Raw genomic sequence first — 25,512 nt, forward strand, 5'->3', positions numbered from 1 at the left:
CATTTTTCATCCTGGCAAATACAACGGCAGTTAATCTCATTAAGCTGCTGGCAGCTGTGATGTTTAAGGGACTGTGGTACAACAGCAGATCCTCTCCCCATCACGTGGCAGTGCACCAGGAAGTGATAAAGACCACTTGTTCTATTCCTTGCAGAAGTATCTAAATCTTGCTAACCTTTCAAGAGCAGTGGCAGTGAATTCCACATGACAGTTGTATAATAAAAATAAATAATATTAAAAAGTATTGTCTTTGGGGATTTTCTAATTTCTACAAGGGTGGTTGCTTAAGTTTGAAGGTGTCAATAGTAGACTTCAGTTTCTCTCCTATTTTTTGTATTATATGCTTTCTCATTTGTCCGTCCTAACTTTTAAAAGCTCTCCTCATATGGAAGAATACATTTTATGCATATTTTTGGTATCATCCTTTTCACTGGTTTCAGCTGTAATGTTCTTATCTGGACTATTTGAAACTATGCACCCTAAAGACCTCCTTCTAGCCTAGTTAATAGGGCTTCAGTGACTCGCAGGAGAGGTATTTGGTCTTTTGATTTGGTACTATTCTTTGTCATCGTCTTAATACAGCTTAACATTCATTTGATCTGCTTTCTTATTTTCTGCTGAAACTTTTTCAATGAGATATCCATGGTGATGGATCTTATGATTTATTTGATTTAGAGTACTGTAGTAGAGGTAGATGCAGCTGCCTTCTGCCTTGCATATCAGTTAATTTAACAGCAACTATGTCTTACATTCTGTTTTATCTTTCATTATGTGACCTTTTTGGCAATGTTGTTAGCTTCTTTGGAAAATCAACACTGTCTTTTGTTTTTCTATTATGAAGTTGTGTCACCCTGAAATGATGTGACTTCATTCATTCCCATTCAGACCCTTTTCTGGGTAATATAACTCCTATCCATGGATGTTTCCCTGCTTAGAGCCTTTCTTTTTATTGAAGACTGGTTATATAGCCTCTCTCTGCTTTCAGGTTCTTATAAAACCAGAACAGAATGATTCTCCCATGTCTGGTTTTGTCTCCATACATCACTGGGGAAATATTCAGAAAATTTGGATGAAGAAATAGTATTATTATATTTTTATTGTATTTTAAAGGAAAAATAAAAATAAACATAGAGTCGGACTAAGGTCATATTTATTCTGAAAGAAATATTGAAATCTGTAGAACTGATATACTGTCATATGATAACCATAAACAATCAAATCACTTAAGTCGTTCATAAGAATCATTGTTCTTTTCTATTTGCAGAGCTCAGAGTAAGACAGGGATGGCTTCTTTGCCAGGCAATAACTACAATGTGCCATCATGTAGGATAACAAAGCAGGCTTTGGCTACTCTAAATTATATAATTAGAGCGATTAGTAAGAATACCTGTGCATCAGGAGAAGTAAATATTAGATTAAGGAAAAAAAAAAAAGATTTTTCTTAATAGCTTCAGCCCCCAGAGAGAAGTTAATCCTGCATTTCAAACACACACCATAAACTGGTTCGCTAATAGTCTCAGCCACCTGCTAAAAAAAATAAAGCGAGTCATTCATTTACAAGAACTTGATAAGGTTGATAAATCCTCAAAGCCTAATGAAGTAGAGGGTTCTGAGCAAGGATTTAGCTAGGTTTGTATCTATGGTAAGGCCATTCTTGTACCATACATCCATTCCCCTGAGCTATTTACAGAAGGCCTTTGACATTTTGGGAAAAAGCCGGACAAGAACACCTCCTCATGCTGCCTCTGTAGCCATGCCACCGATAAACCTCATGAGGCTGCCCACAAACCAACAAGCCCAACAAGCTGCTGTGGGCTTTCCTGAATGCTGACATATGCATATAAAGAAAATGGTCTGTACAGCCTTGTATTTCTGCCGAATTGACAAACACAGTCAGATCTGACTTTTCAAATCACCAACTTCAGCACACCCAACCATAATATGCTAGTGCTAGGCATGCGAGCATGTTTTCAGAGCACCCCTGAGCCCAGAGCCTTAGAGCTACAGAGCACCCCAGGGAACCACAGAGCTTCCATCTCCTTTCAAACTGGCTGCAGCCTCACTATCCAAACCACTACATTGGATCTACAATGTTTACTTATAAAATGAAACTTCTAGAGTTACTTATTCCAGGGAAGGGGTAAGATCTTCTGAACAAGATACACACATGCACACAGAGATATGCGTATATATAGCAAGTAAGTTGGTGAAAATTAAACCCAAACCTTCAGCTATCAGCTGCAGCCTCAAGAAAAGACAGACTAAGCCACACACCCAGAGGAATATCACACCTCTCTTCTGGCAAAGCAGAGAGGGATAGGGCATGTTCTGCAACCTAAAGTCCCTTGACTGATGTTGGATTTCAGGTTGCCTGGAGGCCCTTCTGAAACACAGCAAAGTAGTGGCTGCCTGAGCAGATCTCTCCCAGGGCAACATGGCCTAAGGAAACCAATAAAAAAAAGGTTTGTAAGCCTTTTAGAACTTAATATATTAACACAGTTATGGTAAATTCCAGGCAGAAGTCTATCGACTCTCAGGAAATCCCTGAGCATTGCTACCCTTGCGTGCCCGGCATCGAGGTGCACTGGGTGACTGGGCTGGCACAAGTCTGCACTCATCTCCGGAGGGCAGCGAGGTGTTAGGTGAGGTGGGGATTGCAAGCCAGCTTCTGGCAGAGAAAATCAAAGAGCGCTGTGACCAAATACATTTGAGGGAGGACAAGTTGCATTCTTCTGAATTCAAATAGATGAAGAATTTGCATTCTCTGCAGTTAAGTTTTGCTTGATATGTTGCAAGGTAGTGTGCCCATACCCACTGAATTACTGGGTCTGCCTGGATTTCTTGCTGGAATCACCACATTATCTTTTGAACTTCAGGTAAGGTTTGATGCGCTGTCATAGTGTGGGGCTCCTGTGGGGTGTCCTACTACTGGCTTGGGTATTGTGCATGGTCCAGGTCCTCTCAGTGCCAGGGACAGCATTACTAGCAAGCCAATTATGTGAAAAACTGTGCAATGGACATTTGCACTTTGCTGGCTGCATATACAGTTTTCAATAACCTTGTAATCTCAGCCAAGAGCATGCTTGGCAGGGCAAAGTTTTGTCCTGTCTCTGGACTTACCCTTGCCAGAACTGCCTCTGCCAAGATGCAACTCTAACAGGATTAGCCTAGACCAAGTGACTCACCTAGGGAGTTGGTGCAATGAAAAAATATTACTTTTTTTTTTTTGCTTTATGTGATTAGTAAATGAAATATAACCAGTTAACAGCACCAGATAAACAGTCTGCAGCACTCTTTAAATAATATAGCGGACTATTAGCAGTTCTAACAGGAGTTAGCTCAACCCAGCTCTGCCTGATACAAATACCAACATCTGCTCTCTAGCAGGAGCTAAGTAGCAGCGATCACATCATATATTTTCTGAAGAGAGCTTAAACCACAGCCTTTCACAGTTATGAAAGCAAAGATATTTTGGATTTGTCGCCTGAAAACTCCATTTTGGGGTAGCAGTTAGTCAACAGGATTTCTGACACTGACTTCAGCGAGATCTGTAAATCAAAACATCTTTTGCTGGAAACATGGTGGTGATGTATCTGTTCGGAAAAGAATTATTCAGGGTGAAAGGCTATGGAGCACACATTTAAAATTGTGGGCAGATTATCAGGAAAAGCTTCTCAAAAATCATACAGTTGCAAGACTGAAAGAAACTCCAAGAAAACTTTTAAGCCAAACCCCTGCTTTACAGAAGAACCAAATATTTTCACACCACTCATAAGAGACATGTTTAACCTCTTCTTAAACATCCAGTGAAGGTTATGTAAAAGTTTTCCTTAGAAGTTTTTTTCCAGTATCTTACTAGCCCAAGAACTGGAAATTGCTTCCTAATATATCACATCATTTTTCATTACTGCAAGTTTAACTATTGCCTTGTTTCACTAGACAAGAAATAGTTAATCACTGTCCAATTAAAAGTCTTCTTTCTATTTTTATTATATATCCTCTATATTCTATTTTCTGAAGAAAACAAACAATGTATTTTAGCCTTTCCTTAGAAGCTAGTGTGTCTGAATTGTTGCGTTCTTTCATGCTCAGTTTCTGTGGACCTTCTCTTCTCAAAGGAGGGAACTGAAGCAGGACATAGTATTTCAGCAGCACTGAGAACAGCCAAATTATTCATTCACATATCTTATCTGACACTCTTGCCAATACATCTCATGATATTTTTCATTTTGAGCAGCAGCTTTCTGCTTTTGACTCATGTTAAAATGGCGTTTCATTGTAACCCCAGATCCTTTTCTGCAAAGTAATCCCAGATCCTTCTCTCTTGATATCCCCAAGCTTATATTTGTGCATTTGATTTTTTCCTTCCTAAGTACAGTGCTTTGTACTTGTCTTTATTTCATTTAATCTTATTGATTTCAAGCCATTTTTCTGATTTGTCAAGATAATTTCAAATTCTAAACTTGTCCTCCACAGAGCTTGCAACGCCTCCCAGCTTGGTGTCATCAGCAAATTAGTATACATGCTATTCCATCATTTGAACTGCTAATGAAATTATTGAACAGAACTGGCCTAAGATAGCCCCCTGAGGGAGCCCATATAAAATGCTGTCCAGTTTGATAGAGAATGTTGATAAGAATGTGAATCATTCTGGCTATATTTTTCCAAGCAACATATCCTCTGTACAGTAATTTCAACCAGGCCATCTCCCACCATGCTATGAAATGTTGGAGAACATTATACAGGACAGTGTCAAAAGCCCTACTGAAGAAATCACAGCAACTGTTCTTGTCTTAATCAGCAGGCCTATCAAGAGAGGAAACCAAATAGGTTTGATATGATTTGTTTTTCACAAATCCATGCTGGCTGTTTCTTATCACCTTATTATTCTCTAGGTGCTCATAAATCGATCATGTAATAATTTGTTCCAGGATCTTCTTAGGTACTGAAATTATGCTGAGTTCTCTTAAATTCTCAAGGGCTTCCTTTATTCCCTTTCTGAATATAGAAACCATGTCTGTCATTCTTTGTCATCTGTAATTTCTTCTGCGCTTCATGAGTTCTCGAAGATACACTTTTCAGATTTCCTCTTTTGAATTCCTCTGACCCAAATTCACCCCAGCACACGGTCCTTTCTGTGACTCTGCAATTGCCCACCCCCCCCTAAGGCTGCTCATGGTCTTCCTCACCACAGCCTCTGATTCTGTGCAACAGCCTTGGCATTTGCAGACAGGGGAGGCATCCCTGGCTTTCCTCCAGCTTGAGCTGCTCCTTTCCCACAGCCCAAGGGCTCCCCCAGCAAGTCCTACTCATGCCAAGCTTTGCAGCTCTGCTGAGAATGGCTGCTGCACAGTCCCATGATGCCTGTTAGGGGGTATTACTGGGTCTCTTAGAGAGGATGTTCAGAAAATCCACTCCAAGGAAGGAATTTAATATTAAGCGAGTGAATTATTACAGGCCCTACATTCTGAGGTAGAAGCTCTTAGTAAGGCTTCTTGGGTAAAGTCTTACTATATATTCAGCCTGGCATAGTAGTCTGGAGAATATTTCAACGTGACATAAAAACTTGAACTTGACTAATTATTATTCAAAAGATTTTTTTCCTTTGGTCAGTTTTGTAACTCTTTTTTTTTTTTTTTTGTTAAAATTAATATTTCTGGAAGCAATTGCATTTGTGAGAACCAGAGCCAAAAAGTGAAGAAAAAAGGTATTAACGTATCAACCTTCAATGTGTCATTTGTTACATTCTTTCCTTCTGTTAAGTACGGCCTTTCTTTCACCTCCATCTGCCTTATAATGAATTTGAAAGTAAAAACCAAAGAAGAATGAAATCCAAACTTTTTTGTTGCTTACTCTTTCAAAGTGCATGTCATTCAGATGGTTATTATTTTCCTGGAAGAGCCAATAAGGTTTCTTGGGACAATTGCAACACGACCAGGAAAAACATAGTAGATGTGCCGCAGGAACCTGTCTATATTGACAAAGTTATGATCTAACGTGATTTCTCCTCTCCCTTCCTGTCTGTAATATTATATGAACAAAAGAAGGAATGTACCAATAAAACCAGAATTTGGTTAATTATGCCCTACTTCAGCTAAGCAGCTTCTTTCTCAGACACAAACATCTTCTTGCAGGGTTATTTCTGTTCTGAAATCCTGACGTAGTGTTTCTCCTGCAATCAAGAGCTGACAAGTGTGTGCATGCCAGCCAGGCAGTGCTCCATTTCAGAAATGGGTGCTGGCTTAGCAGAGAAGAGCACAGTGCTCACTGTGAGACCGAGTCTGTGACACCCACCAGAAGGAAGATGGAATGAGTAGGAGATGAAACTGAAATGATGTGTACCTTCCGCACGTGTGGTGTTGAATAAAGCCAAATCAACAACTTTCCGTATTTGGCTCCATAGTAGACATTGTATTTTCAAGGTTTAATGCCAAGAACTTTTCCTCTGCATTTCTGTTTTCATGCTGAGAAATGGTCACCATATTGATGCAAAGCACATAGCTCCACTGTTCCTCTAGCTTTGCGCTAGATATTTGGAAGCTGGCAGCCTGGAGTCATAGGTGCATGGAATTGTCACTTCCAGCAAGAGTCTATGCATTTGACAGCCTTGACTGCAGATATTTTTCTTTGTGAACTTTTCATTAAAAGATTGTTGTATATACCTACGCATAGAGCATAAGGTGTTAACCAGTTCCCCAGGGAGTCTGCACTTGGCACAGTACATTAATGTAATTTTGACATGACTTTCACCGCAGCTGAGCAGGGATAGACATCCAAGAAGTCACAGTTCTTCCACAGCCAGGACCTCCACTATATCTGCCACATAAAACTAGAAATAAATAGACGCTCTCTTGAATTAGAAACACATGGAGGTCTCCAAAGTTTGTTTTCATTTTACACTGGGACAAACAGTTGGACTCTTTTTTTTTTTTTTGGTAGAACAAAATATATTGAATATAGTGATATCATCATTTGTGTTTTAACATATCCTAAAGGCAAACTGAATTATTTTAATTTTGGGTAAAATTTTTGAAAAAAATGATTCATTACCTCCAACTATTTCAGTGTAAATGAGCAACCGGTTGTGCACATTTTCAACAATTTCTCCCTCCAAATACCTGTGACCTTTTTTAATCCACCTCAAATACCTTAAGAGCAAGTCATTACACCAATATCTGTCTGCCTCATACTTTTTCATGAATTCACCTTCGCAGGTCATATGTTTATTAAGGAAGTGGTATTATTGCTGCTTTAGATATAGGGAAAGTAATTACTCAAGGGTAGAGTGTCTTTCAGGTCCAGGTGTAATGTTCTTTCTCTGACACATCCCATATGTCTTTTTAGCTCCAAATATCAAACCACAGACTCAGACAACTGCAGGCAACATACATTCTGTTCTTTCTCCATCCTTTTTGCCTGCTGTGAACCACCAACCTGATTCCTCATCTACACCAGCGTGCACAGCATAGCCCAGGCACAGAAATTAATTCTCTTCTCTGTCAGTCTTGAATAGACCCTGCCTCACCCAGAAACCAGGGATCTGTCCAAACCTGTGGCAGGTGTCAACAGTCCTCAAAGGTGCACACAACACCAGTAGGTCAGTATGGCTGAGCTGTAAATTCATCTGTCCCAGCTGTGCCTCACTGTTATCGTCAGGGAAGTGAAGTGATGGTGCTGGATGATGCACGAACCCAGTGGTACTCAGCTCCTTAGGGGAGAAATATCTTGGCACAGAATTGCAAAACAGAGGTATTTCACTGAGGGAAATGGGCTGCAATATTTCATCATATACTGCAAAAATGCCATCTCATAAGCACAATCATCTTGACGTTGTCCCACATTGCACATGTAGCTACGCACTGATTTCTTCTCTAACTAGTGCCTAAGTGGCATCTTTTATGTCATTTGTAGTGATTGCGCAGTGATTTACCACTGTAGTAAGTATTGGTTATTGTTGGTGAACTCCAGGTCTTAAGTTTTTGTTTATCATGAAAGTAGAAGTTTTCATCATCAAACTGTCAAAATTTATAGGTTGTGACTCATGTCTGTGCCTTTCTTTTCCAATACAATCTCAACAACTACAGGATAGATTCAGAAAAGTTTCCCTGTTCTATACAAGTTTTAGTTTTCTCCCTAGGAGAATTAATTTCTATTTAACAGGTGGAAACATTTAGAAAATCCCACAGTGAAGTAAAAATAACATCATTTCTGCCATCAACACAGAACCCACTCTTGGCTTTTGCAGGAGGATTTGCCCTGAGGAAATACTGCTGCAGCAAGTATAATTACAGCAGGGTAATACATACTGGAGAGCCAAGTTATAGCAGCTTTATCAGAGACTGTCTTATACCACTAAATCTGTTTTACTACATGTTTTACTAAAGATTTTCTTTAGAAACTGAGGAGACTCTGACAGGGCTTCTATCAACTAATGTTACTCCTATGGCAAATTCAATGGATTAATATTGACTCTACAGTTCTGATACCCTGGGAGATTTAAATGTGTTCTTTAATACTGTCCAGGCTTCCCTTATTTTCCTGCTCATTTTTTGTAAGACTCAAAACAGTCCTTCCATCCTATCATCCATTTGCTCATCCTTATTGACATAGTGTTTTGTGCAAATGCTGGAAGTAGAGGGTACTCTTTTGTTGTGAGTTTTGGTGTCCCCTTTCAGTCTTACCTTTTCCCAGTTATACCTGGGATACTGCAGGGTTATTCACCACCTCCCTCTGCCCAAGGTACTATCTGGGACTCAATTTTCTTTGTTGTACTCCCAAGCTCATAGTAGAGTCTTAAAATGGTAACATGCACCCACCCTTCACCAAATGCTCTTCCAGTTTCTGGACAGAACCCTTTTCTGTGTGCACATAGGCGTGTGTGCGTGTGTGTGTGCATGTAGCAATGGCTGTGTTTCCTCCCCACTCCCCTCAGGCCTGCAGTAATTCCAGGACACCTTCCCTGCCTGTGCAAAAATGCAGTGTAAGACCCCTCCTTTCATTGTGCCATGCAGGGGCACAAGCAGACCTTGATAGCAAATTCCTTTTACTTTACCTTGTCCCCAGCTTAACTGCATTGCAGACTTTTTGACTGAAACTATGTAAATGCATTGTAAGAGGTTTAACCAAAGGTTTTCCACAGCCAGGTACAGCATCAGGTAGGTTTCAGCAGAACTGTTAGGTATTAGGGGATGTTTCATTAGGGGAAAGAACAGAATAGCATCTTTCCTTCCCCCCAGGTGTACCTTTGGGACTCTGCTGCTGTTCTCTGGCTGACCCTGCTGCTGGCAGGGCTGGGGGACAGCTGGAGGGGCAGTGCAAGAGGTAGGCTGAAGGCAAGCAAAGCAGCAGTGCCCTGAGCTCCCAGGAGGTTCCTGTTTCTCCTGTCCTGCATCTCACTCCTGCCTGGGGCTGCTCTGGGCTGGATCCTGCTGACAGCAGCTCCTGATGCTCTTTGGCAGACCAGGGATATGGATGGTGCGGAGACGACCAAAGAAAGGAGATCCGCATCCCACCAAACCTTTGGATAACAGCTTACGAAATATATTCTGTGCTTTACCTCATACCTCTGGTCTCAGAAAAACCCAGCTGAGTCTTGCGTAGGGACAAAGCACCTTTAAAGTATGCATGTTTTGTCTAATTCCAAGTTGTTGCATTAATTGGAAACCAGGTTTTCCTAATAAAAGTAGGAAAAAAATAGTAATCACCATCTGTTATTCTGTTAGGCACAGAATGAAACTCTAGGAGATAGTTACCTTCCATGCAGCACTCAGCTGGTCATAGGCAGAGATCGCTGAAGAGTACTCCTAAAATCCCAAGTTACAGTCCTCTAAGGCAATGAAAGGAGGTTGGCAAAATGTGCAATATTGATGAAGAAGATGACAAGAGAGAGTAAAGAAGCAGTGGTTACTGTTGAATAACCCTTTGGGAACTGCTCCCTGTTCCTAAATATCTCTTTGGCTGGTGCATTAAAGGACATTAGTGCATTAAGGCTGATTTGGGTGACAACTTGTGCTGGGATCCTTTACTTTTCTCTGAAATTCAACAAGCCATAACAGATGAGGAAATAAGGTTTCTTTTCTTTATTTTCTTCCTGCTAATTATGATGGTCTGTGTAAAAGCACTGCCTAGTCAAATATCGGGGTCCAGCTGTGCAAAATGTTTGTAGAAAGATTTTTAAAATTTCTTTTCCTTCCAGTGGAGAGGGTTTTTTTTCTTCAGGTGAAGTTGTTCATTATGATATAGATGATCAAAAAAGGGGTGGCTGTCTTGGAAAAGGAAAATAGGTATCAAGGTCCTTAATCATGTCTTTAATGAGGGGAAATGAATGGCCACTTTATAGGTGGATTTTTTTCAGGAGTTTTCTTCTGATTTTAAATCAGTGAGTTTATTCACTTCGACAAAAATCAGAATGACTGTTCATGGTGGAGATCAAGGGCTTGACTTTCCCAGTATCCTGTTTTCAGTTACAAGCAAATGCCAGAGAAGAGTGGGGACAGGAGAGGAGGATTTGATACCTTGAGTAATCTCCTGGCCCCCAACTATTTTCAGTTTAGAGAATTTTCTGAGCCTGGTGTGTTTCCTATACTGAGGAATCCAAAGTGAACCTATTCTCCACATGCATTTGTCCAGCCTGTCCTTAAACCTATGCAAACACTTTTCTCTTACAGCTTCCATTGGCAGCAAGTCTCCCAAGCCTACCACCATTGGTGAATAACTAGTTCTAGTTTTGTTTTGCACCAAGTTGCTGTTAGCCATATTTGTAGGCTCCTAGTTCTTGTATTGGAAGAAACAGTTGCTCCTTCTTTACTCTCTTTGTGCCATCATGATTTTGCACATCCAGAATATTTCCTCTTACTCCTATTGGTATCTTTTCAGAGGGATGATCTTGGCCTGCTTGTTCTTTCAACCAGAAGTATGGGAGCCTTCCCCAGATTCGATCCTCCATGATACTCTTACCTGAACCTCTCCCAATGCCAGAGCATTGTTTTGGAGATTAAACAATTTAGACCTGCACACACTAGTCAGGGAAGATTATGTATCTATTTCCTCCAAGGTTGAACTAGAATACAACTGTCATTCTTTTGCTTACACATACAATGAAAGCTGACCCATCTATTTTCAAAACAATTTGTATTTTACAGTGACATCTCTGCTTCCGTGCAACCCTGTGAGATGCTGAGAACTTCAAAATGCTGTGTGTCCTCCATTCATCTTCAAGTCCTATAACTCCACATAGTTTTTATTTATGCTATGGGAACAGTTTTGTTCCCTTTCCCTTTTCTTTTTAGACTGTGGGATTTTTTGCAGGGGTATGAGGGTGTGTTAATTTTCTTCTTAATGAAATTTTGCTAACCCTATAGCAAGCAAGAAACACAATAATATGTTATTTTAATATCTTTTCCTGTGCACTGATGATACCTCTTTGCAGACTGCTGATTTTGCTGTCATGACCTTAAGATAGACAAAGAATGCCTTGGCAGATTGGGGAACAGCTAGGATGCTTAATAAAAAACAGTAAATCTGAGGTTTTAATGGTAGATGGAGTAAATGATGAAGCTTTACCAAATCTTGTCTCCAAATTTTAACCTAATTTTTCATTTGAATTTATAGGTTGCAACATCATTGAATATAATTCTTGTCTATAATGTGCTTTATTAAACCATGCAAGCAGTTTTGTCCCAATGGGCTAATATGCTTGGTAAGAAAAATTGAGCTGATTAAATAATGCCCACTTCACCCTCATTATCAAGCTCTTTCAGTATAATAAAGCACAGTCATGTCACGGCTCCTGGCTATTTGCAACACTCATTATTATCCTTATTACACCTCTTCATAATTTGTCTCCAGCATTTACTGATGTATATTAATGTATGTGTTCTGATACAGCCAGCAGAGTTTCAAGCAGAGTACCTAAACCTGTATGTCAGGTATCTGACCTAAATCCATATGTCAGGGAAAAAGCATCTACCAGCTGACATTTCAACAATTGCTGTGCTCAGAGCACCTTTCTGCTTGCAGGTATTTTGCCATACATGCCAGCAAAATGGTCCTTGTGTGGGCACAGCTCTGTGTTGGTAAAAAAACAGCTTGGATATTTTTACACATATAATTTTCTATGGTCATTCAGGGTGATATAAGCTGGTCTAAAACTACCTCAGACCATTTTTGCCAATTAACTGAACCTCCATTAGAATGTGAGTTGACATCCATGGTGTTTTGATGTTATTCAGAGACTGAAAAGCATACAGCTATGCCTTAGGGGTCCTGAATGCACATTTAGATGATTAAGTCTCATTTCAGGTACTAAGCCCTTTTCCTCTTTTCAAGGGGTGGTATTTTTATAGTTGTTATTTAAAAAAAAATAATTATTTATTTCCAAGTATGAGTGGAGCTTTCCTTGCCAAGTCATCTGCCTTGTGACTACTCTTCTCAACTCCTGCTTTCCCTCCTTCTCTTTCTCTTTTCATTGGTAAGCCTCTCACTTTATTGTAATTAGTAGGTTTTGTTCCTCACTTTAAAAGACCTGCTCCTTTCCCTTTTCAAGCCTGTTCTTCACCTCAGCTATGATATTTCTTTCTTTTCGGTTTCTTAATTGGCTTTGGAGTTGGACTGCACAATGTGATTGTGAGGCACATTATCCAGAAGAAAGACTGTGAGCAGAATGTGCAAGGTAATGCAGAGCTGTTTGTGATTGTTTACTAGTCCCAGAAAAAGCTACGCTCAAAACCAGAAGGGCATAGTATTAGAAAATTACCCTAGAAGCAGGTGCAAACAGTTATTGTAAATACACATGTGCACACGCTCAGAGAAGAGGTCAGCTGCGTAGAAAGTGATGTAATTAAGAAATAAGAATTCTCAAAAAAAAGGAAAGGAAAACCGAACATGGATCAATCAGTAGCCAGTTGAAGTAAGGGCACAAGAGAGACATTTTTTTAAACATAGCAGGAAGAAAAGGAAAAATTATCTTGGTTCATTATTAACATTATTAAATGAGCATAAAATAAGTATCTTTTTAGTGAGGTTCTAATAGGACTAAGGTCCTTGCCCTTTTCGGCCAAACTTTTTATCAATGATCTAGAAGAAAATATGCCCTTATTGCTGATAAAGCATTCAGATGACAGAAATATGCAGTGTTGATACATAACCAAGAAAAAGGGACGGTAGTTAGAAATCTGGATTGCTTACAAAGGAAAGCAAAAATAACCTATATGTGTTTTGCTATGGGCAAGTAGAAGCAATATTTCAGTATAAAAGGAATGTAGGATTGTGAGATTTATATGGGGAAGCCACACAGGTTCTGAAAAATGGGTTGTGTTGATAGCAAGTTGAGTGCAGGCCATGTCCATACTAATACACACTTTAGATGTAGAAAAAAAGGGCATACCAAGCAGAACTGAAAAAATATATCTGACAGTAGTGCAATTTCTGCTAGGCATCTATACTTCAAGAGAATCACTGAGAAATTGGACATAACTCAGAGAAGAAAGCCCTGAGAATGATTAAAGGATCGAAATGTATGCCTTGTAGCAAGGCACTCAAAATGTCAATATATTTGGATTATCAAAGAGAAGGTTAAGCAAAAGTCTGTTTTCAGTTCAGAAGTATCTACAAAGGGAAGAAAATGTTGCTAATGGAGGATCTTCAGAGTAGTATACAAAAGCACAATTAAAAGTTGAGGTAAAAGTAATTCACACTAGAAATAAAATGGAAGCTCCATCAGGGAAGATGATTAAATGTGAAATACCACGCAGAGAAGTTAGATCAGCACTATATGTTTCTTTCTTAAAAGTTTGATCTTTACCAGCTGATGGAGAGAAGCAAGAAACAGTAACATATTCTTGGAAGTCCTCTATATATTGTAGAAAATCAGCACATGGTTTGTGAAAATGCTACGGTATTAGAATTTGATAACAACCTACTAAAATTCTCAGAAAAAGGGGGGCTTTTTATTTTTACAGTGTTTCCATCAGAATCCCCCAAATTTCTCATTCACTAATTCTTCCTAAAAACCCCAGAATCTTGATGATTGTTCACTTATTTTTTTCAATTTATTCTTCCATTCTTATTCTAATATCCAATAGATTGTTTCTAATTAAATTGAAACATATTTCATCTGTGGTTTTTCTTTTTTTCATAATGAATGTAAGTCATTATCAACTATGTCTACCAACTGCTCATCTGATAAGCCTTGACCTGGAACTTTGCTGAAAGTGTTAAGGGATTTAATGAAACCACAAAACTGGTTCCAGGAATTAGCCATTACACAGAGGGAGAAAAAAATGTAGATAGCAGTACAAGACATTGTAATTCTCTGTGTTACGCCGCAGGAAAGTAAGCTGGCTTTAGAATGACATAGTCAGTCAGTCATAGGATAATTGTACTCTTTAATACACAGAAACACAGTGCACCTTGCCTGGAAAGACAAGATTTTATAACAGTTTAGAGGCCCATTGCTATGTATGTGCCTTGATATGCCATGAAAATTCCTTCAGACTGGAAGAACACTAATATTGTGCTAATATTCATACTGTGAGCAGAATGACCCCGGTAATTATACATTGGTTGTTTCTGACATCAGTCGGAAAGCTGTACAGGATTCAGTTGTTAATGAAGTAAAAGTTGACAGCATAATTAATACCAGTAAAACATGGAAAATAGATCCAGTCAAACACAGATCATTTCCTTTTTTGGTAAGTTTACATATTTAGTTAAAAAAGGTAACCACCTAACTGTAATACATCCAGACTCCTTAGTAACAGACACCATTGTGATAAAAAATATATGGAGTCTGGTATCAGTAAAATACATCTTAGAATGGCTTCAGTGTTGTCTAGCAGTCAAATTTTAAACACTAATTTTCAGTGGGGAATCACTGGCAAATATTCCGCAAGCATTGCCAGTAGACTGAATACTGCTGAAAGTTTTGTGAAGATCTGGAAATAATCCTGAGCTCATTCCTAACAGAAACTTTGGATGATACTGGTAAAGTAGTAAATATTGATGAAGGCTAGACAGTCTTCTGAGACATCTGAATAATTCAATATGCTAGCCCATTCATACAGAAAATATTTTCATACAGCCAATGCATCCTAATGTACAGGAATAGAAACTTAGCCCATACCAAAAGAATGGGTATTTATTGGCAAATCATGGACTCCTAAAAACCATTTGGGATTAGAAAGAGTGAAAAGGTGAATGGAGGCCAGTGTGGAGGAAAACTCAAATCTTGTCAGTAGTAAGGGAGGGCACCAAGCAGGGGCAAAGTGATGCTTTTAGACAGGTGAGCCTGGTACAGAACTGTTCCACATATTTTTAATAGCAACATGTTTTGGAACAGTATTGAAATATTAGAGAATGTGCATAAGAGATTCACAGAAATTTTCTGAGAGTGGGAGCAAATGCTTCTCAGTGAAGAAAATTTCAGTATTTCTACACCATAGTTACTGCACTGAGGTTTGTGTCACTGTTCCCATTGCTTGGCCTAATTCTTCAAAAGGTCACTCTGTGTAGTGTATCAAATGAGAGCTTGAGAGACAAATTAACTGCAAAGTGTACATTCCTTAATAGGAGAAAATACTGGAGACTATGTCTTCAGCCATTCTGGGAAACTCATGCCGGGAACCAAGGCAGACAAATTGAAATGGGAAACAAGACACAGATTCTTCATGAGTGTGATTAGCTATTGCTAAAAATCCGCACTGGTGTTTTTTCTCTCCCTCATTGTATTCACATCAGGTCTGAAGGCATTTAGGAAAGTCACTATATTCAAAATGAGCTATTGGGCTTACTGTAAAGGGCAGGGGGGAGAAAGGGTTCAGCGTGATTATACAAGAGGCCACTCTCTAACAATGTAATGCTCTCTCTGGCCTCAAATCCTGTACAGTACTGCTGCTGGTTTAAGCTATTTGAAAAAGGAGTGATCTGGATGCAGTATCAGAGAAATTGTATTTTGTGCGATTGGCTAATGAGGATATAAAATTCCCCTGATCATTCCCTTGCGTTGTCAGACTATTATGTCTAGCAGTTATTTTTGAACTCTTGCTAATAGACAAGAAAAGATATAGGGGATTAATCAGAGGAAATTCAGGAGGCTCTTATTATTTCCCCTTCTCTTTATTCCCATAGCAATGACAAAGATGAAACATGCTCTATAAAAATGCCAGAACTGCTAAATCAGGACTCATGTGAACGCATTTGCTTTTACTGCTGCCCTTGTGATTCTCCTGCTGTTTACATGGCTTTTATAATTGAAGTGATATTGTTGAAATCATATCCAGCACAAGAGCTCTGTACTTATTCTTCCTCCCCATGACTTTGGTCTCAGATTTCACTGATAAATGATGTGAAGCAGTACATTATCTTCCAGCTATGCAAACACTCATTCTTCCACACCTCCCCAGACGCAGACATTCACACCATCCACAGAGCTCTGATCTTCAGTCTTCACCTGTCTGTGTCATTAAAAGAAGAGGCAGATGCAGCCCCCAAATCAATGGGAGGAGCTCCGCAAATACAAGCACATCAAGTAACACCGAAGATTTTACAACAAACCAGAAAGTGCTAATAGAAATGTTACAACCCCCACCACGCTCTTTCTCTCCCTCTGCACCTCTGGAAAGCTGAGACTGGTTAAAGGGAACTTTCTTTCTCAGCTCTCCAGGATCTTTGCCATCAAGGTATTAATGAATTCAGTCCATTTATTCTAGGTATGATTTCTTAGGTTGCATAAGGTCAGAATGCATTGAACTTGTGGAGCACTATCCTCACACAGCTGTCTCTGTATTTTCATATACAATTTCTGCACTTTCTCATGCTTACTGAAGGATGTGGGAATGCACTGCTAGCATCACTTGACCTTCCCATCCAGCTGACATTTTGCAGACTTTTACAGGAAGGAAAATGAAATGGTCTTACTCATGGTCACACAGCATGTCCATGCCAGGTTAAGTCAGGTAATTCCAAACTCGTGACTCCCAAAAATGTCAGGCATGACAGGCACACAGTCTACCATACACTTTTTTCTATTCTGACTTTCCCAGTCAAGTACTGCACAGGGCTCAGCTGTTGAGAAGTTTTATTTTGAAATTTAAATGAACTTCAGCACCAGTGTGTCCTTTTGTATTTTTGTCATCTTCTCTCCATGTTTCATTCTGACTCCAGTCTGAGGTGACACAGGGTTTTATAGGCTGGTGTAGACATGGATATTATAGCAAGAAATGAAGGTTCATAGTGAGTCCAAATGCCCTCACTTTCCATTGAAATCAGTGATTCCCAGCATCTCACAAGAGTGCGTTCTGTGTTTTTACACTACATGCCATAGTATATTATCCAAAACGTCAGTTTAATCTTGGGGCAGCAATGAATGACAGCTTGGTTTGGAATTTTTATTTCACGCAGCACTGAAGCCACACTTCAGTTTACTAGCTAATGGAGAAATGCAAAAGTAAAAATATTCTAATTTTTTGACAAAAATAGAGGTTTGTAAAAAGGCTATAAGGAGGAATTTTTACTATATTTTTGTTAATACACAATCTGTTTTGTTTCATTTGTTCCACACTTGCTTTTTTATTCAAATCGCATTAAAGTGGTGCAGAACATGAACTGCAGAGGATATTTAACAGACCTGATAATCGAAGTCACAGTGTTGGAATTCATAACCAGAATTAAAAAAAAAAAAAATATACAGTGCTTTATCAGGACCACAAACTGCCAAATGTGGTAGCATTTTCCTGTCCAGAATCCCTCTCAGATGCCAGTGTCATGCTGAGCTGATTTTCCTTGGCACATCAGTTTCCATTTTGGAGAATATAAATTTGATCTTTGGGCCTTGGATCGATTGTACCACTGACAATTAATGATATTTTGAAAAAAACTGTACAGTTCAAAACCCACCAGAATGTGTCTGGCCTGTAACATGTCAGGAAAGGAAAATTTAGCTCTTGTAAAAAAATACATCTCCATTAGCCTCAATAACAGAAATGCAATAATATCTTGGACACTTTTAGTGTGGAATAAATAATAAATGGTGCCTGAGCAGTGCTTGTCACAAGGAGAGTAAAGTGCTTGCATGGAAAAGCAAGAAAAAACAGATTTTTCCTGGTCTTCCCCCAAAAGCCCCCCACTTACCCATGCTCTGTGATTGTGATGGGGACATAGTGCTTTTGTAAATGTTGACTTTCAGATGAGGTATGTGAGTCTTGATCAGCTGTATACAGGACCTAGCAGAGAATTTAGAGGGAGAGTTATTAGCTAGAAAACCAGGACAAATTCCTTCTTGGGCAATTTCCCTGCATTTAGTAATACCTTCAGGAAATGAAGTTGCTGTTCTTCACTTTCTGTTCCAAAAAAGTAAGTTACATTTACAAATTGTTGGTGTCAAGCTGGATTGTGTTCCCCCAGGATAAGATCACTTTCCAACAGGTCCCTTGTATAAAGACAGCCCTTAATTTAATACATTTTCCATTTGCCATTGAGTTTTTACTGCTATGGCAGCTAGGCTGTGTTAATCACAAGTGCTGTGGTGTGCTCTTGATCAGTGATGTGCCTGCCTAGTCTCAGGGTTTTGTTCAGCATGGAGCAGCAGGCTGCCATGTCCCCCTGCATTTACACACTCACTGGGCAAAGGTGACACAGAATGTAGGAATGAACACAGAAAACAAACTCTCTGAGGAAGGAAATGTCACATTAGGTCCATGTTAAGCCTGGGTTTTGATAGGAAGGGACTAACCATGAAAAATCATGTGAGAAATAATGAAAGAGTGACACTGAAGGAAAAGGAACTGAGTGGGGAGAGGGTAAGGAAAAGCAGTGAAGCTGAAGCAATTGGGAGATGTGAGATGGAAGGGTTGCACTAAAGGCTGAGCAAAATTGCGCTCTGTTCTGTGAATGGCCATTGATTTCCCTTTGGCTAGTCGTGGCAATTTTGCAAGAACGGCTAGTACTTTGTCCAACTGTAAAAAGCTCAAAATGGAACTCTTAAAAGCACACCTTTACAATATAGTCTCTAAGACATTTTGGGGGCTTTTAAATTGAAAAATGCTAGATTAAAACCAGGTTATTAGCAGTAATTACATGTTACAATCTTGCAAACCTCTGGTTCCTTCATTCCCGTCATCAAAGCTTTTTATATCACAAGATTTTTATTAAATTAATTGTAGCCTTACATTAAACTTGTCCTGCATTTTATCTAGCTTTGGTTTCTGGAACAATAGTTTATCCTTTCAACTATGTAACTTTTGAGTCCCTTTGTAGCATGAGAGAAAGAGAAGATGATGAGTTGATTCACAATAATTATATTGTTTCACTGTAAAGAATCACAGAGCACTCTCCTTGAGTTCCTTAATAAAGGCCTAGCTGTTATTAGTAAGGCCTATTAAAATATAAGGCTACCTAGAAAGTTGGTATCCTCACAAAAAATGTGTATCTTTGTTCTCCTCTTTAATCACTGTTATATTAGTTGCTTTTTCTGCAAATTAACTAAATTTTCTTTCTCAAATATTGTCCTCCTTTAAGCTTTCCATGATTAGCTAGAACATTGACTTTTCAGCCAAATTCAGTTTAGCCTTTTCTGTCTCTAATTCAGAACTGCCTCTTTACTTACCTACTTTAACTGATCTCTAAAATTTGGCTAGTACTTGACATCTCCTGTTGGATATCTAATTATGGCCTTAACTGAGGAAAACCAAAACTCCTCATCTTCCCTGTCATGTTCTCAAACTTTCTTACTCTCTGTTACTGCTGCCACTGCCATTGTCCCTGTGTTGTCCTGTACACTATGTGGAGGTTATTTTTCTCCCTTCTCCAAACATCCAGGCCACATTTCAATCCAGAAGAAACTCCTTCTAAAGCATATTATGGTTGACGCTTTGCACACTACCATTCAGACCCTTCTCATCTCCCATAGCAGCGAAGACTACTGTAACACATTTGGTTACTTTTGCTTGTATTACTCCTTTCAAACTATCAAAAGATGAGACAAAAGCCGCTGTGTTCCCAAGCCAGCAGCCCAGCTTGCATACCCTGCGGAAAGACTTCACAAGTTCACCCTTTCTGCTGCAGAACCCAAGATGTTACACCTCATGGCTAAAGCTTCACAGTTTCACCTTGTCCTACCTTTCTGATTTTGTCTCAGAACATGCTGCCCTTCTGCCTTTCATTATCATGCTACCAGCTTTGAAAGTTCCCTTCTCTGCCTCACTCATTGTAATTTTCTTTGCACATCACTCCTTGTACATGTTGCACTCACTCTGCAGTGAGGCCATGATCCTGTTTAAAACTCTGCTCAAGACGTCACTGCCTTCTACAGACTACATGTGTAGCCTCCAAGAAATTAGTAATCCATTAATAGCCAAAACACACTGAAGCTGATATTCTTGGGGTTTTCTTATATTACACTTACAGAATCAGATCTAGTGACCCAGGTAGCACAGAGCTGTGTTTTATGTAACCACAGCATCATGATTATTCATCTCATCACTGTGCTTATCTTTCATCTGGTTCTTCATTCTTACAATGTGTTTTGAATTCCATTTTAAACTCTTTGGGGCACAGACGATGTCTTTCCATGTATCCATAGTCTTTACAATTCCAGGGGACTTTGTTCCCAGTTGAAGTAAGTCTTTGGGTTCCATCACATCTCAAAGAACAACAGTAACAATGATTATGTTCCAGAGTAACAAAAGAAAGCAAAATTAGTAGTAGAAAACAGGACTGAATTCTGAAGTGTTTTTCTGGACAAACAGAAATAAAGACAATTCCTACTGTTCTTTAACAAAGATTCCAGAACAAGTGACATCCCACAGTCATATCCTTACCAGTGGTCAAAGCAGTACCTGTGACAGACACACACATGACTGTACAGTGGTCCTAAGGCTAAGTGTATTTTAGTAGTGCATTTCCAGGTGAGTTGTTCTAGTTATGACCATCTTTTCATACTTGTCAAGATACTTCAAATAATGTTAGGCAGCTGACCTTTAGGAGACCAAGAGATACTGAAGGTATTCTATATTATGTTTAAAGGGTTAGCATTTTTATGTATTTTTATAAAACACAATTGCTCTGAATAGGTTCTGTGTAGAGCTGTTCACAAGAGTAGACAACTTTCATAGAGGAAACACAGAGCCCTCTGTGGAGCTTGGTGTCCCCTGTGAGGAGACATGTTGTGAGCCAATGGGCTGTCCTGGGGCATGCACTGAGGGAGCACAGACTTAGGCAAAGAGCATCTTTTGCAGCTTTGTCTGTTGGATGTTTCAGGGATTAAAATGGTACCAAAAACCCACAAGTGGGATCTAAATCATCATTTTGGCCTAGGCTGCAGCACAGCTGTAGAAGGCTGGAAGGGTGGCCTAGAGTCATACCACTATAACCAGATGGACAGACACTTGGTGATGCGGGAAAGCCCATGCTTCCACGACACTGAAATGCCAATGACTACTATAAAGAGCAGCAGATAATCAAATGTGTCACTGAATGTGGGGTGTCAGTCTGCTTTTCTTTCAGGAGAGGCAGTGATATCTGAGGGGTTTAGCTTCTAAAGATGCAGGTACATTGGTTGCTGCTAGAAGCTGGAGCAGAAGTCACATGTATCTTCACATGTGGTCCCCTGAATTGAGAGCTTTTCTGTCTTTAAGTTGAAGTATTAGTTATACCCAAGAATAGTATTTAAATCGTGCTATTCAGGATGTTATAAAGGGAAACTAAAGGTTTCAGGTGGACTTCTGGCAAGTGGGACTCTCTTTGAATGGGCACCAAGAGTGATTTAGAAATTCTATGGTTAGTTGGGACAGGCTTGTTACAGGTGCCAAAGGCTGGAGGGAGGAGAAACGTGCTCTGAAGCATTGTGGTTCAGGAGTCAAAATAGAGCCTGGAAGGGCAGCAAAGTGGGGATGCTGGGAGGCTGCAGCATCATATCTCTGCTTCTGGGGTGGGAAATACAGCAGATCTCACACATCTTTATAACAGACTCTATGCTCTTACACTGATTTGATTTCACTAGGTTTTCTATTGTCTTCTGTGCCTTTCCTCAGAAAAGTGAGCTCTATTCCATGAAAGGATCATCATCTGGGCCAATACAGCCTTTCTTCCCCTTCCTAGTTTAATCATCTTGTTAATTGTGATAGTAACATTAAATAATGGACATTTCACACCACTTACTCTTCGCAACATTAGTTTTAAAGCAATGATCTCTAACCCTACTCATGTGAACAATCTCAGAGGCATCAAAGCTCACTACTTATTTTAGGTAAAAATATCAAAAACATCCAGGGTTGTTCTGGAAAACTTTGTCTTTACTTTGTACTTTATTTTTGTGATGGCAACATAAAATGGTAGAAACAGGAGAAGCAGTTAACACTGAGAGATCTTAAGAGGATTTTTTTAACACTGGGGCCAAATGGCAGGCTGACACTGTGGCTTTGTTGAAGGCTTATCAATAATCAAGTTATATCAAAATAAAATCATGCATTATCAAACACATCAAAAAATATCAAACACGTGTTTTGGCAAAGCTCGTGTATAATTGATTTTAAAACATTTTAATTTCTTTAGTTTTGCCTTTTTACAAAGCTGCTCTGGTCACTGGATGAAAAGTTGTGAGCAATTTCCCAGGTACATTATACCTTATTCTCAAAACTAATCCCTCTGCTTTTTCTTTCAATGACTTTGTGTGTAAATGGCAAAGTAAACAGGGACTTTTAACTACTGCCTGTGATTAAGTGAAGCACAATTTATAGGGAAAGGTCTCTTTTAACAGGATAAACTGTTGTGCTCGAAAAGCCTTTTTCAGGTGATTAGAGGTTAGAGCATTCAGGGAGCCCTGAAAGGAGAACTTGCTTGGCAAACAGCTTTGGGGAGGGTTTAGTGAGGGGAGAAGACTCTGGAGGTGTTATGGAAAGAAACTGATGTTTGTTCTTCCCATCCACAAAATTTGCTCCTAAACCTCCCTAATCTCTCTAGAGTGCACATGCTGTTTTGTGAGCTTTCTATTTTCACTATAGCCCAGTGACAATTTCTGCTAGCAGTTGCTCGACTTACTAAGGTTTGACCTTTTCTTGCAGATGAAAACAGCCAATGTAATTTTAAAATCCTAGGGTAATTTACTTTAGTACTACAGCATACACCAGAAAATAACATACTAACTAACCAAATGTCAACACAACACAATTATTTAGGACAACTAAAATTATATCTCGAAGGCATTCTAGAGTATAGTCATAGTGGAGTCCTCTTTAAGAAAAAAATTGTCTTGATGGGTTCTCCTCAGGAATGCATAATTTGTTCAACCATGTCCCATCACTTGTTATCAAGTGAGATATTTAAGAGAAGTGATAACTGCAAAAAGACAGCAAAATTATTAGCCTATCATAACTTCCTAGGGACAATAATTTTTTTTACAAGACTGTGCATACTGAGTGGAAATATATTGCTCAATAGTAATGGGAGGTAAGGAGCAACTATTTTATAGTTGCCTTATAGTACCTTTAAAATCCCCCTTACTCAACATTTGCTGACATTGCATTATTTCCCATAAATGTATTGCAAGTATTTGTAATAAAAGCTAAACTAAAGAAGAAAATAAATCACTGGTGTCCATGTTAAGAAGTAGCCTTTTTTGCCCTCATCAGAAAAGGTAGTAGTGATGCCTGTCCCCCCTTTTATACAGATATGTGGGCTAGAATTCACCTTTAAATGATGGAAACTGTGGTACCTCAGCTGGGACGCAGTAGTTGCATCCCTTTGGATGCAATGAGTGGAGAGAAACACAGAGCACAAGTGGGTTGGGCCATGGCTGAGGCAGAGCTGCCCACCTGGTCCACCTCCTCCCTCTGTACCAACGTGGACAAAGGTGCCTGTTCCCATGCACAAGCATTTCACCCTCCTCTCTTGAGGGCTATTCACACGCCCTTTCTTCCAGGAAAGTTCCTACAGTTCTCAGCACACACCTGTCAGGGAAGACCATGCTGTTTATTGCTGGTTGTTGTATGATAGATTCAGTAAGAGGCCCCAGCTAAACCTGGGCTCTATTGTGCAAAAATAGCAAATGTGCTTGCCTGCTCTAGTCTGAGACTCTCACAGCCTAACTAGCAAAAATAGGACATATTTACATTTCCCCAAAGAAATCCCTTTGCTCCTTGTGTCAGAGGCTATTTCATCTCAGCTGTAGAAGGATTACAGGCTGAGCTGGGGAGAGAAGTCCAAAAACCTCTCCCACAAATCCAAACTATTTGAAGAGCTCCCTGTCCTTGCTTCATTGCAGGACTAGTGGCCAACTTCGAGGGGAGTGCAGGAAGCTGCCCACAGGCCTTCTGCATATTTCCCGAGGCGTGTACCAAAGGAAACGTCCTGTTTTACTCCTCTACAGGTGTAGATATAATTCAGATAGAAAGATTTCTCTCCAGAGATACCTTTGTTCCAACATTGGTTATTTAGCTACATGCTGTCAATCCTGCTGCTGTTGCCTCAGCCAAACCCTGGCTGAACAGGGAAGAAAGATGACACTTTCTCTTCTCTATCCCTGGTGGACAATACTAAATTACCCTGCCCAGCATCTGCCTCTGCTACATTTTCTTGTAGCTGAATGGCGTGGATTAGCCCTCCAAAAACGCACAGTTACTCTGAGAGGAATAAACAGGGTGCCTGGCTTGGTTGAGACTTTTTGTTTACCCCACACACTCCCCTTAGAGAAAGTAGCAGAAGCTGATTAATGTGTGGGTTTGGATCTCTTTGCACAATCCACGTATAATGGGAAGAAAATGGGTAAAGAACAAGTCTGTGGAAGATGCTAGTGTTGCTGAGATGTGCAGTGGCTGAAGTAGCACAGGGCTGACCAGCTGCAGAGCATGGACCCTGCTCACATCTGGGCTGGGTGGCTGGGCCACGGTGGAGCCAGCAGGGATGTGGTCCTATTCTTCCTGCATCCCAACCATGACAGGGGCTAAATCTCCTAGGCATGTGCCTTCCAATTTATTTTTTATTACTTCTTTGGGACTGGTAATGTTTCTGACCCTCTGTTTGTGCAGTGCCTCACTTTGTATGAGGCTGTCGCCCTTTCAGCTATCCCTAGAGATATTGTACTTTTAATACATACCATAAGGAGACAGAAATAGTTTTTTCACATAGTAGGAGGTAAAAATGACAGACATTAAATAGTAAAAGTAAACCAGAAGGCTGCTCATCATTCTTTCTACGTACTTCATTTTAGACTGAGCTTTGTAATTTATAATAAAGCAGTAAAGTTTTATGAATTCTGGTATTTTTGTTTCACTCCCTACTCAAACTTTTGAAATTGGGTTAGTAAAAACAGAAACAAAGAAGACAATAATCTGTACAAGTGCTAGAAATGGGAGCACAGGGGAGCAGTTTGAAGCTGTACATCCAGCTGTGCAAAAATGTTGTGGTTTCTGCTACTGCCTCAAATTGGTGCTGGCTATAGGGCTCAATTCACAGACCAGACCTGGATGCCAGTCCTAGTTTTCTAAACAATTTAAGTTTAACTCTCTGTTTTTTCTGCTCTTT

The sequence above is a fragment of the Athene noctua genome, chromosome 1 (genome assembly GCF_965140245.1).
Source record: "Athene noctua chromosome 1, bAthNoc1.hap1.1, whole genome shotgun sequence".
Classification (NCBI taxonomy): Eukaryota; Metazoa; Chordata; class Aves; order Strigiformes; family Strigidae; genus Athene; species Athene noctua.